The 12,010-nt window shown below is 44.4% G+C and overlaps 1 pseudogene; it reads left to right on the top strand.

Moving 5' to 3' along the window:
* Window positions 1–11,449, top strand: part of LOC139762448 (carbohydrate sulfotransferase 11-like) — a 39,304-nt pseudogene extending 27,855 nt beyond the window's left edge.
* The last annotated feature ends 561 nt before the right edge of the window (window positions 11,450–12,010 follow it).

Below are 12,010 nucleotides of genomic sequence, written 5' to 3'. Positions count from 1 at the left end.
GCTTTTCTTCACCTAGCTTATATCCACATGATGATTTGACCAGTGGTCAAATTGTGCCAGCCTTGTCTACCTTCACACACACACACACACACACAGACACACACACACACACACACACACACACACACACACACACGCTTGAAAAAATGTGATTTCCTACCATGTTATGCGAGGAGACAAGTAAACCCACGACTCTATTAAACCCTTTGCCAATAATGGCCTGGGCCTTTTATTTTTTCCTAAGGGCAGCGCAGCCGCGTTCAAAGGGCCGCCACGCCCTTCCTGTCATGCCGAACGCGCTCCAGGAGTTCTACACGTATCGTACATCTGCTTCGAACTCCTGACGGATTATGGTTTAGATTCTAACACTGCAGCCCCGAATGAGTCTAACACTGAAGCCCCAGTAATTCTAACACTGCTAGCCCAATGATTCTAATGCTGAAGCCCACAGTGATTCTAACACTGAAGCCCCAATGATTCTAACACTGAAGCCCAATGATTCTGACACTGAAACCCCAATGATTCTAACACTGAAACCCCAATGATTCTGACACTGAAACCCCAATGATTCTAACACTGAAACCCCAATGATTCTAACATTGAAGCCCCAATAATTCTAACACTGAAGCCCCAATAATTCGAACACTGCAGCTCCAATAATTCGAACACTGCAGCCCGAAGCATCTGACATCTTAAAATGAAGTTCTCTCCAGAAGTTTATTATAAATATATATATATATATATATATATATATATATATATATATATATATATATATATATATATATATATATATATATACTCCTTTTATAGCCAACATCATGGTGGTTACCTCCGCCGTAACATCCATAAGACGTCAATCAACATTCGCGTCGGGACGACTCCGCTGTCTTCCCCTCCTCCCCAACCCACCATAACTCACCACAACCCACCAGAACCCATCCCAACTCACCACAACCCACCGCAACCCGCCACAACCCATCTTAACCCACCACAACCCACCACCCTCACTCAAAACTTTCTCCGACTTCAAAAGAAAGAAAAAAAAGAGAAGAAAGAGAGAGAGAAAGAGAGAGAGAAAAAAAAGGAGAACAGTATGTTGGTAGGAGACAGGTGGTGCAAGTCGGACGCTGTTGCTGGAGAGAAAGTAGAATGATGCCTCCTCACCAGGGGAGGCAGAGGGAGGTGCGCTTCCCTCTCGCCTCACAAGATCCCAAGTTACCTGCGTTTATGACTTGAAAGTGAAAATACAGGAAAGCAGCAACACATCGACCCCCTCCTCTCTCTCTCTCTCTCTCTCTCTCTCTCTCTCTCTCTCTCTCTCTCTCTCTCTCTCTCTCTCTCTACCACCGACTCTCAGGGCATACTTAGGTCTCTCCGATCATTCTAAGGCCTTCGAGATCCTTCTTAGGTCCCTCAAGCCATTCGTGGGTCTCCCCCAGCTCATTATAAGGTCCCCCCTGGCGTACCTAAGTCCCCCCCCAGGACGTTCTTAAGTCCCCAAGGCCGTTCTTGATTACCCCCATGCCGTTCATAGGTCTCCTAGGTTTGTCCAAGGTGTCTCGGGTCGTTCCTCGGTCTCCCAGACCTTTCGTAGGTCGTCTAAGCCATTCTCGGGTCTCCTATGTCATTCTTAGATCTCCCAGGACGTTCAAAGATCTCCCCTTGCCGTTCTTCAAATCTCCCATGCCCTTCTAAGGTCTCCCATGCCGTTCTTAGATCTCCCGGGTACGTTCTTAAGTCTCTCATGCCATTGACAGATCTCCCAGGCACGTTCTTAGGTCTACCATGCCGTTCTTAGATCTCCCAGGTACGTTCTTAGGTCTCCCATGCCGTTGACAGATCTCCCAGGTACGTCCTTAGGTCTCCCATGCCGTTCTCAGCTCCCCCAGATACGTTCTTGGGTCTCCTTAATCATGATACCTCCTTCTTCCCTCGAACGTCTCCTAGCTCTTTCGCCTCCTCCACTTCTTACAGCTTTTCCACCTATACGAGCCAGGTCCAGCAGCACCTGCGGAGCTGATACTAATATCATCTATATTTGTACTTCACAAAAGACACGTACACACGCATAGACCCGTACATCCATATTCACACATCTAAACGGGTTCGAATCTTAGGTGCGGCAGTTGGGTTATACCCAACCCTAGGTGTTCATCCTCCCCTCGGGGATGGTCGATAAATGGGTAACTGGCTTAGGCTCCTCTGTGTATGTTGTGTGTGTGTGTGTGTGTGTGTGTGTGTGTGTGTGTGTGTGTGTGTGTGTGTGTGTGTGTAAAGACAGGGTACATATATACAAGATTAAGAGATAGAGCAACAGGAGTATATAGCCCTTTCCCCGTAACACACATAAACACACACACACACACACACACACACACACACACGAAGCTGTACATCCCCCTTTTCTCCTCCTTTTCCACATACCACTCCTTCCCTCCCTCTACTCATCCTCTGCTACTCCTTGCCTTCCCTCCCTCTGTTCATCCTCTGCCTCTCCCTGCCTTTCACATCGGATGCCTTGATCATCAGATCAACATTACCTTCACGCCCTACCACTGGCAAAAGCCTATGATAATAATACGTATTTTGCTTGCAAGAGCCAATGCTTGCTCTTCCCTAAATCCTGTACCACAATTGCCTGTCATGGCATCAATAGTTCTCTCAAGCCACACGCACCCTCTCCTTTCACAGCTCACAATGACGAAGTTAGAATTCAACAGGCAGTATCATCATGACAGAAGCAGCTGTGGAGTGACAAACATTATTCATGCACTGAGGCCTGGGATGGTCCGTAAGTCTGAGGCCAGGGATGGTCTGTAAGTCTGAGGCCAGGGATGGTTCGTAAGTCTGAGGCCAGGGATGGTCTGTAAGTCTGAGGCCAGGGATGGTCCGTAAGTCTGAGGCCAGAGATGGTCTGTAAACAGTTTTAACAAGATTAATTCTCCAATTTCTCACCACACAACACACACACACCAGGCAACAGAGAGAGAGAGAGAGAGAGAGAGAGAGAGAGAGAGAGAGAGAGAGAGAGAGAGAGAGAGAGAGAGAGAGAGAGAGAGTCTTGAGACGTTAAGATGATCAAGAGGCGCATGTCGCGCGCTGAAGATGTTAAGACACCACAAGCACTGCTGGGGCAAGACGGCTGTGCGTTTCCGCGGGATGCTCTGCTCACGCCCTTCCTGCCTCTAGCGCGGGATGTGATCAGCCTTGTGGAAACACTCCCAGGTCTTCCCGGCCCGGATGGAAGAGCCGATCGGCTGTAGGGAACCAAAGGCTCATATCTTCACTTTCCAGTACTCGGTAAAACCTGAAATCTCATGACGGAATATTTTTCGACGAATTTCGTCTGAATGGAAATAGATACGGATCTCAGTCTGTACACTACTAGGCACCAAGGTCTATATAACTCCTGGACCACCCTGAATTAAAAACACGACATCGCTGGCGCCTCCGGCAGCGCGTGATCATCAGAAACTCCCCCACAAACTGCAGTCGTTTGGCATCTACGGTAATGTTTTCGCAGCTCGGCAGACATCATCCTCGCCGACGTGTTCTCACGATGCCTCCTCGTCAGAGCAGCTTTCCCACAACGAGACATCAGCTGCTGGCGTGCCTCAGGGCAGTGTTCTGGGTCCTCCGCTCTGTGACATCTACTTTAATGATCATCTGAACCTGATTATCACCAGAGCCATCACCTGCATCTATGACTGCACCCCTGACCTCCTTCTCCACCGCAAAGGAAATGCCATCATGTGAGGCAGACTGTCATGCAGAGCTTTCTAATCCAGGGAACTTCCAAGTCAGGTAACATTTGCTACCAAAGAAAACACATATGGTAATCACACGATATCAAGATATCGACGTAAGGCTCCATTCCTGACGAGGACACGAGTGATGTGTGATGTGGACACTTGGATCACAGCTTGACTCGCGACAGGAAAGGGACACATGTACAGTTCAGCAGGTACAGCTGTAAATAACCTGGGAAACTGTGGGAGTCAGGCTACCTGGCTGCTACACAAGTGGTCCAGGGTTCGATTTTCGAGGTATAAGAGTAAACACTTTTTGCTCTATATATATATATATATATATATATATATATATATATATATATATATATATATATATATATATATAAAGTATACACATCGTAATGAACTGGAAAATTCAAGTTGGCTACTTTCTATCCATATAAAGAATTAATGTTTATTTGTATTAAAGATAAGTAACTATCATGTTTGAACGACCATATGTACAACCACTCCATCTAATTTGCTTTTCTCTCAATGAACTGGACGGTTCTGATACACTGGGTCATTTGTGTGATGAGGTAAGTGAACGAGTAAATCTGTGTAGTAAATCTACACTGGATGATAGGGGACATGTAAACGCTCGGTTCATTCCATAAGTCCCACTGTCCATCTGTCATATGGATTTACTCCTATGCAGGGTAAACTGGAACTACATCTACTACGTGCCCAACGAAGACTTCGTGTACTGCAAGGTGCCCAAGAGCGGCTCCTCCACCTGGGTGTATAACCTGCTCAAGCTGGCAAACGCGCCCCAGGAGCAGATCAGCTCGGACATCGGCCTCCACCGCCTCTCAGGGATTACTACCCAAAGTGAGTAGTGCCTCGTTCTTCAAGTTACACTCACTGTTCTACGGCCTGTCTTTTATCAAAAGGGCTAATCTTCCTCCTCCTCCTTTGTCTTCTCTTTCCTACCTTGTCATCACGTGTCCCTCTGGACACAACAGGTGAAGTCTTATCACTTTCATGAGCTTTGACTCTAATAATATCAGGTGCATATTTCCCTGATACGATCCTTGAACTCCAGCTCTTTACCATTTACCACACTAATCCATCTCCGTGTGTATACATTACTATCAAGTCTGACATTTCCATTACTTAACATTCCTGACTTCAGTACTGGAGGGACTGTTCTCTTTCCTTGGTTTATTACCTCTCATAAAGACTCTATCGAATCCTCAACGTCTTTGAGTTTCCTTGCTTGCCCCTAAGTACCTCATGGCTAACTACATGATTGCAGATCGGCGTCTCCCAGTTATGACTATATCCTCCAATTCTTATGTCTCTCATCACAGAGCCTGCGCTTGGCACACCTATATACTAACCTCAACACTCCTTCCTTCTCCACGTTTTCCTTTTCATCTGGAATTTGATCATCGTGTTCCAATCCAAAAAGGTACATAGCTCTCTAACTCTGACGCCAGGCACGCGTCACTCTGCTCCATCAGTGTCCATTCATCACATACCACTATCTCTGGCTTTCTCTTTTCTCTGACAATCTCCATTTTTGCCAACAAGCAAAGATCCTTCATATTCTGTACGCGTACCCCGTTTGTATAAACTTATTCTCTCTCTTAATAGTGCATAACATGTTTACATGAGTTTAGATGAGAAAGACAGGCAACAGGAGGCCTGATTGGCCCACAGAAAAAGGACTTTAACTTGACAGCTTCAGCTTCAACTTAATCCCTTACATCCTTCTGTTCCAGCGTCCCTCAGGTCTCCTTTCTGCCCCGTCGGTGTTTGTGTTCTACTCATGTTGATCGGTCCCAGTGGTATTGACAGTCTCTGCACTCTTTGTTATGACATGATTTCCTCTTCAGTTGAACGCTCTCAAAGACATCCAGAAGTGACCATGCTGACCCTACTTGCTCTCCTCTTATTGCGCCTTCTTTCCTCTCGTTAGAAGACTTATGAATCCCTTCTCTTGTTTTGATTCTGTGATCGTGCCGTTGGATCATAGTTTTTCAGATCGTAAAATTTCTTCTGCCATCTGATCACATCTTTCGTGATCTTTAATCTGTTTTTTTTTTTCTCAGTTCATTCCATTTTCTCCTCCAAGTGTGTTAACTTCTGATCTTGTTTCTTAATGACTTTAAATGATTTTCACAGACCTATGATCTCAGTTAATTTATTCGTTATTTCTTTCACTTCTCTCATTCGTGTGATCTAGTCACAAAAACTGCTTGATCACGATACTTCTCATTGTCTGAGACCAATTCTCAATTAGAATTAAATTTAGGATACTTTTTGCTTGGCTTGGGTGCAAGTTTGATACGAGACTTAACGTAAGGCTGATCTAATAATTCCTCTACCTAGTTCTACGAAATTACTTGGTCCATACGATGCTCTAAAAGTCTTAATTTGATCCCCAAATTGACGAATGAAAACAATTGGTTATCTGTTTGGCTCCGAAAATTCCAATCTATTTAGAAAATAAATTTCTAATGCCTAATCGCGGGCCATCAGCTGGTCGAATTACCTATTTGTATAGAGTTTTTTTCATTAACTGTTACATTCGTCTATATAATTTCATCTATGAACTTCTTTACTTACACTGTCATTCATTCAGAATATCTAAATCAATATCTAGTCTTCAGAACATTGGGGCAGTCTTCCCCAACATTGAATATTCTATTCTCCTCAACACTGCAATTCTCCAACATTCGACATGAAATTACCTGGAGTTCACCTAGATAATCAGCCAGGTAAATGATAAATATTCTGCTTAAGAAATGCTTCACGTAGGGACCCCCCCTCTATAATCTGCTCTTCTCTCTTGTTTTGCTTGTACAAAAAGGCCTTTAGAACCATCGTCCCTCTGAACCGTGGCAAAGAGAGGGTTGGTGTTCCGAGACATCGCTCCGGACTATCTCATGTGTGTGTGATTCCTTATCTCCCTAGGATGTCCACCAGCAAGATGAAGAGGGTGTTCAAGAAGAGCTTCAAGTTGCTGGTGGTTCGACACCCCTTCGAACGGATCCTCTCTGCTTACAGAGACAAGCTGGAGAGTTACGAGAGAGATCTTATGTTCAGGTTGGTCTTCCCTGTACCGTCTGTAACTTCTGTGCCTCTCTGTACCTGAGCAGATGTTTCTTTACATTCTTAACTTCTGGCTGTTTAGTGTGACCAGTATGAATTAATTTGCATTCTTAGCTCCTGCTTTCTTCATGTTCTTCAGCGGTAAATGCTTCTCAGTAGCATATGGATGTGTGTGGTGTAGCGGTTAACGCTGGTGACTGTGGCGCATTGACGGAGAGAGAGAGAGAGAGAGAGAGAGAGAGAGAGAGAGAGAGAGAGAGAGAGAGAGAGAGAGAGAGAGTGTTAACGTGATTGCTTTCATTCGGACACTCAGATGTCCGTGGCGTCTCACCAACGACAGAAAACGAAATATACTCAGCATCGTCAATAAGGTTAGTTAGCCGCCTAGTCTCAATTTCTTCAGCGTCGTGTGCGTTGGTAAGTGGCGCTTCGTTCGCTGGCTGGATGGGTAGTCAAGCCTCTAACATGACGCTCTGCGTCCCTCTTTTTGTTCCCCAGGGACGGCTACTACTACACGATGTACGGCAAGAGCATCGTACGCGTGTACCGGGATGACGGCGATCGCTCGCTGGCCAACCGCACGGAGCCCACTTGGAGGGAGTTCGTCAGGTACCTCATCAGTTCGCCTCCGTCCAAGTTCGACGAACACTGGAAGCCCATCTATACGCTGTGCTCCCCGTGCGTCGTCAAATACAACGTCATCGCCAAGATGGAGACTTTCAGCGAGGTAAGAAGGAACTGGTGTTCGTTTCCGTCGTGTTTATTTCGGTTATAAACCTTAGTACTGTTTACCCACACCACGAGTGTAGAGATATATGATTAGGTTAAGCCCAGCGTTTCATAGAACCGACCAAACGAAACTGATTCATCTTATAACAAGTAATTACACTGTAAATTTCATTATTCATAAAAGGGAAGGGATTCTGTGCGCCAAGGAACATTTTCTCTCGTTGTAAGGGAAGAGATTTTACCTCATATATGGCAGCTAGAAGTCAGTGGAGAATCTTGAACAACAAACTGAAGATACAAGTCATTCTGACCCACATGGATGGTGGTGACAGCTTGTTCATTATGTGGCTCACCACCAACCTCCAGCACCACATTGGCCCAGTCATTATTCACCAGGCCACCACCAGGTTTCTTAAGCCATCCTCAAAACATACATCTTTCAAGCCATGTCGTAAGAAATGCATCATCACTGAATATATTCATTCCCCCCTCTTCTTCTTTTTCTTTTTCTTTCCATCTGCTGATGGTTCTTGATCTACATTATCTCTCTTTTTTCGAACATTCTTTTTTTTTTAATTAGCTTTCTCTTCCATCAGGTCAAAACATTTTTTTTTTTTATTCATCATTCCCTTTTTTTTCTTTATATTTGGCACTAGTGATCGTTCCTCAGTCCAGTCCACTCACTCACCACCTGCATTCGTCCACGTACCCTTCACCCAGCAAGCCATCCACATCTCCTTGGCTTTAAGTCACAATTCTCAGCAAAAATCATCACCATCACCCATCCAGAACTGGGAGTTGGTGCACCATTTCTATAAAGGGAAAGGCAACTTTAAATCTCCATTTGATTTTCAAAGTTCTTAACAGTTTCCACTGTGGAAAACAAGGCACAGCTTACACCCGATTGCAACGACAAGTGGAAGCAGCTGTGTACGATCCTGTACATGCAGCTGACCTGGCATTATTCATGCAGCTGGCCTGCATTATGCAGCTGCATTCGGTCATGTAAGATACAGCTGACCTACGCTGTTTCATAGGATGGTACAATGCCTGAACGTCCAAGTAACAGTAAAGTGTCAGAGAGAGATAAAAAAAAAAAGGTCTAAACTCCACTTATAAAGTTACTATCATTTTTCAAAAAAGAAAGACTTACATAAAAAGATAAATACTAGAAATAGATATGATCATCGAGAGATACTAGTCAGTGTAATGAGAGTAAACTTAATCACGGGAATAATGGTACATATGTTGATGATATAACATCTCAACCATGTCATAACTTTCGTCACACTCTCAGAACACATCATTTACTAGATTGGTGTTAAGGTAACAGACTCAGCAGTGGTGTTTGAATTTCATATGTCATATCTCTTTCACTGCATTGACACACACACCCACACACACACACACACACTCTGTCTGTAAGTGTCTTAAAATGGCCAATATTGAGACGAAATAAAAAAAAATGAACGTCCTGTTTTCCTCCATGATATTCCGCTTAATCCAACTGTTCCATTTCTTGTTCCTCCTGCCGGCCCTCAACCACCCTCTGACGTCACTACCCAGGACACCCAATACGTCATCAATCAGCTGGGACTGGAGGATCGCCTGCACGTAGAGTGGATACACAAGACGGATGGAACAAGGACGTCAGACATCGCCAACAAGTACTTCTCGCAACTCACCGTCAACCAGGTAAACAAAAGTGACGATGCCCTTGTACCATAACCAGAGGCATGAGGAACGGTCCTAGCGTATGGAAAGAACCAGTAGTGGTAAGGGGATCCGAAGCACTGTTTGAAGCGCTATGATTCGGAAAATAGATACTGTTACGTTGATATGGTATAAGAGTTTCTAAATGCGAGACAGAGAACGGATCCGAAGCAATGTTTGAAGCGCTACGATTCGGAAAACAGACATTGTAACCTTGATATGATATAAGAGTTTCTAAATGCGAGACCGAGAACGGATATCAGAATGAGGGAAAGGAGTACAAGCAGGATAGTAGAGAAATGAAGTCAAATCAGCACTCTGTCTTCTTTTTTCTAAGGACTCGCCTGACTTTATAAGTCACGGTTTTGCAGTGATTCCGAGCAGAAATGAAGGCAAGGTTAGGTTCCAAGGCGAAATGGAGAGCTTCATGGCATGGTTAGGTCGTGTTTACGTTCTGATAGGCATCGGAGCAAGAGCAAAGACAGCTTGATAAAGTGGAAGGGAAGAGATCTCGTAGAAGATGGGGGGATGTAGGACTGTATCTCCCGGCCAAGCTAACCTCCGCTATACTGTCAGCACAGCATGAGGCATCCTAGCCAAATAGACCACCACCAGGTCACGGGGGAGACGGTCAGTCAGTCATGATGACCCGCTGGGATGACCGATGAACGCTCCCAGAGTGCCAGAGGAAGAGGGGACAACAAAGGGGATGGGCGAACACAATCAGAAGTTAGAGAGATATGATCTTGGTCGGTGGATCTCAGGGGGGATGAACATGATATACCAACAGCAGGAGGGTCCGGAAGGAAAAGTCAAGTGTGGTGGGAAAGGGATCATGACGGATATGGAACTCGTCTTAAGTGCTTGAACATCTGTTCCAGATCATCATGGAGGGGAACAAGGTAGGGCCCCGGTTGGTGGAGGGGTAGGACCAGCAGTAGGTGGTGGTGGTGCTGGGTTATAACACACAGTCTTCTGTCTGTTCTTGTATCTGGTGACTATGAACAGACATGTTGCCATTTAGCTGGTATCTATATCATGCACCGAAAGACTGCATGATGAAGTCTTTTCACAAGTAACTTACTATCATTATCATTATTATTATCATTAATATCATGACTATTATCTTATTACCAGTAGCAGAAGTATTATTATTATCACTATTATTATCATTATCATTATTATTATTATTATTATTATCATCAATCATTATTATTATTATTATTATTATTATTATCATTATTATCATTATTATTATCATTACTATTATCATTATTATTATTACTATCATTATCATTATTATCATTATCATCATCATCAGAAGAGTAGAAACAGTAGTAGTAGTAGTAGCATAAAGCAGAAGTGATAGTAGTAGTAGCAGTAACAGTAGTAGTAGTAGTTTTAAGTGACTTAATTGCACTATTAATGCTCCTTTGTGGGGAAAGAGTCACAGACTGGAAGTCATTAATCACGAATCATGAACCAAGACTTAACCATCTCCCTCACAGATGGAGCTGCTGTACGCCAAGTACCGGCTGGACTTCGAGTTGTTCGGGTACGACTTCGAAGCTTATAGGGAGATGGCTGGTGACTGATCCACTGCTTCGTGACCCACGCCTCCTCCAGGCGTGGCAGCGGTGACGGCGTCCGGTGTCGTGGCTGACACCCACGCGGAAATATACGACAGGACTAAGGACTGCTACACACACACACACACACACACACACGAGAACTGGAAAGACCCTCTTTCAGATCCCATACGACCCTGACGCACGACGGTACGACACCCTTGAGTACGACACTTGTACGACCCACAACCACAACCACGACGGTATGACCCTTTGGATATGACGGCCCCTAACCTTTGACCTGATCGACAATTTGCGTATCATCGTACTTGACAACAGACTAGGAGAACACGTGACCAACCTGGAAGCAGCAGACATCGAGACGTCACTGATGGGTTATCCAGCAGCAACGGGAGGAGGAAGGACGCACTGACATCAGATACTTCAATTTGTATCACGACGGAGCGACGTCAGTTACTGTAACCAACCTGTGTGGCGAGAATAGATGGCTATCAGTGTTCTAATCTATTGTTATACATATATTTATTTATAGTAGTCTAAGATAATTAAAATGGTCTTTATAGATGACTTGTGTTCCATATTTTCTATGCAATGTGTCTCAATGCCAACCCAACATTGATGCAACAGTAAGGAGTTGTGGTGTGTCTCTGCAACAGTGGAGGTGTTCCACTTCATTCTGTACCCTGTACAGAATCAAACATGTTCTTATTTCATCAAGGTGGGCAAGACTTTTCCCGACGGTCAGAATAGAACACGCGTTCTGTGTGCTTGAAGAACTCCCGCTTTTGGACTTGCATCGCCATCAAGAACGGCGAGTAAGTGGTTGAGAAGAAAACGAGGATATGGTTAGGAAATGAGAGGGAGGAAGCCTTAAGAATATTTCTCTTTGAAAGTAGACAGTGTTGAGAATTAAAATAGAAAATGAATGATATTCTAATGACGTAAAGTACAATATATAAACACACACCCACACACACACACACACATATATGATTTACAGGCAAAGTCCTCTCACTAAATCTCAGCACAAATACTGGGGTAGAAAATTATCTGCGTACTTACAACATATCTCGATAACATCGATATGCAATGACATAATGCCACTATAATGATTGCCACAGAGCG

Source organism: Panulirus ornatus, chromosome 43 (assembly GCF_036320965.1).
Source record: "Panulirus ornatus isolate Po-2019 chromosome 43, ASM3632096v1, whole genome shotgun sequence".
NCBI classification, from domain to species: Eukaryota; Metazoa; Arthropoda; class Malacostraca; order Decapoda; family Palinuridae; genus Panulirus; species Panulirus ornatus.
Note: the sequence above shows the minus strand (reverse complement) of the source record. Positions and strands in the feature narration are given on the sequence as shown.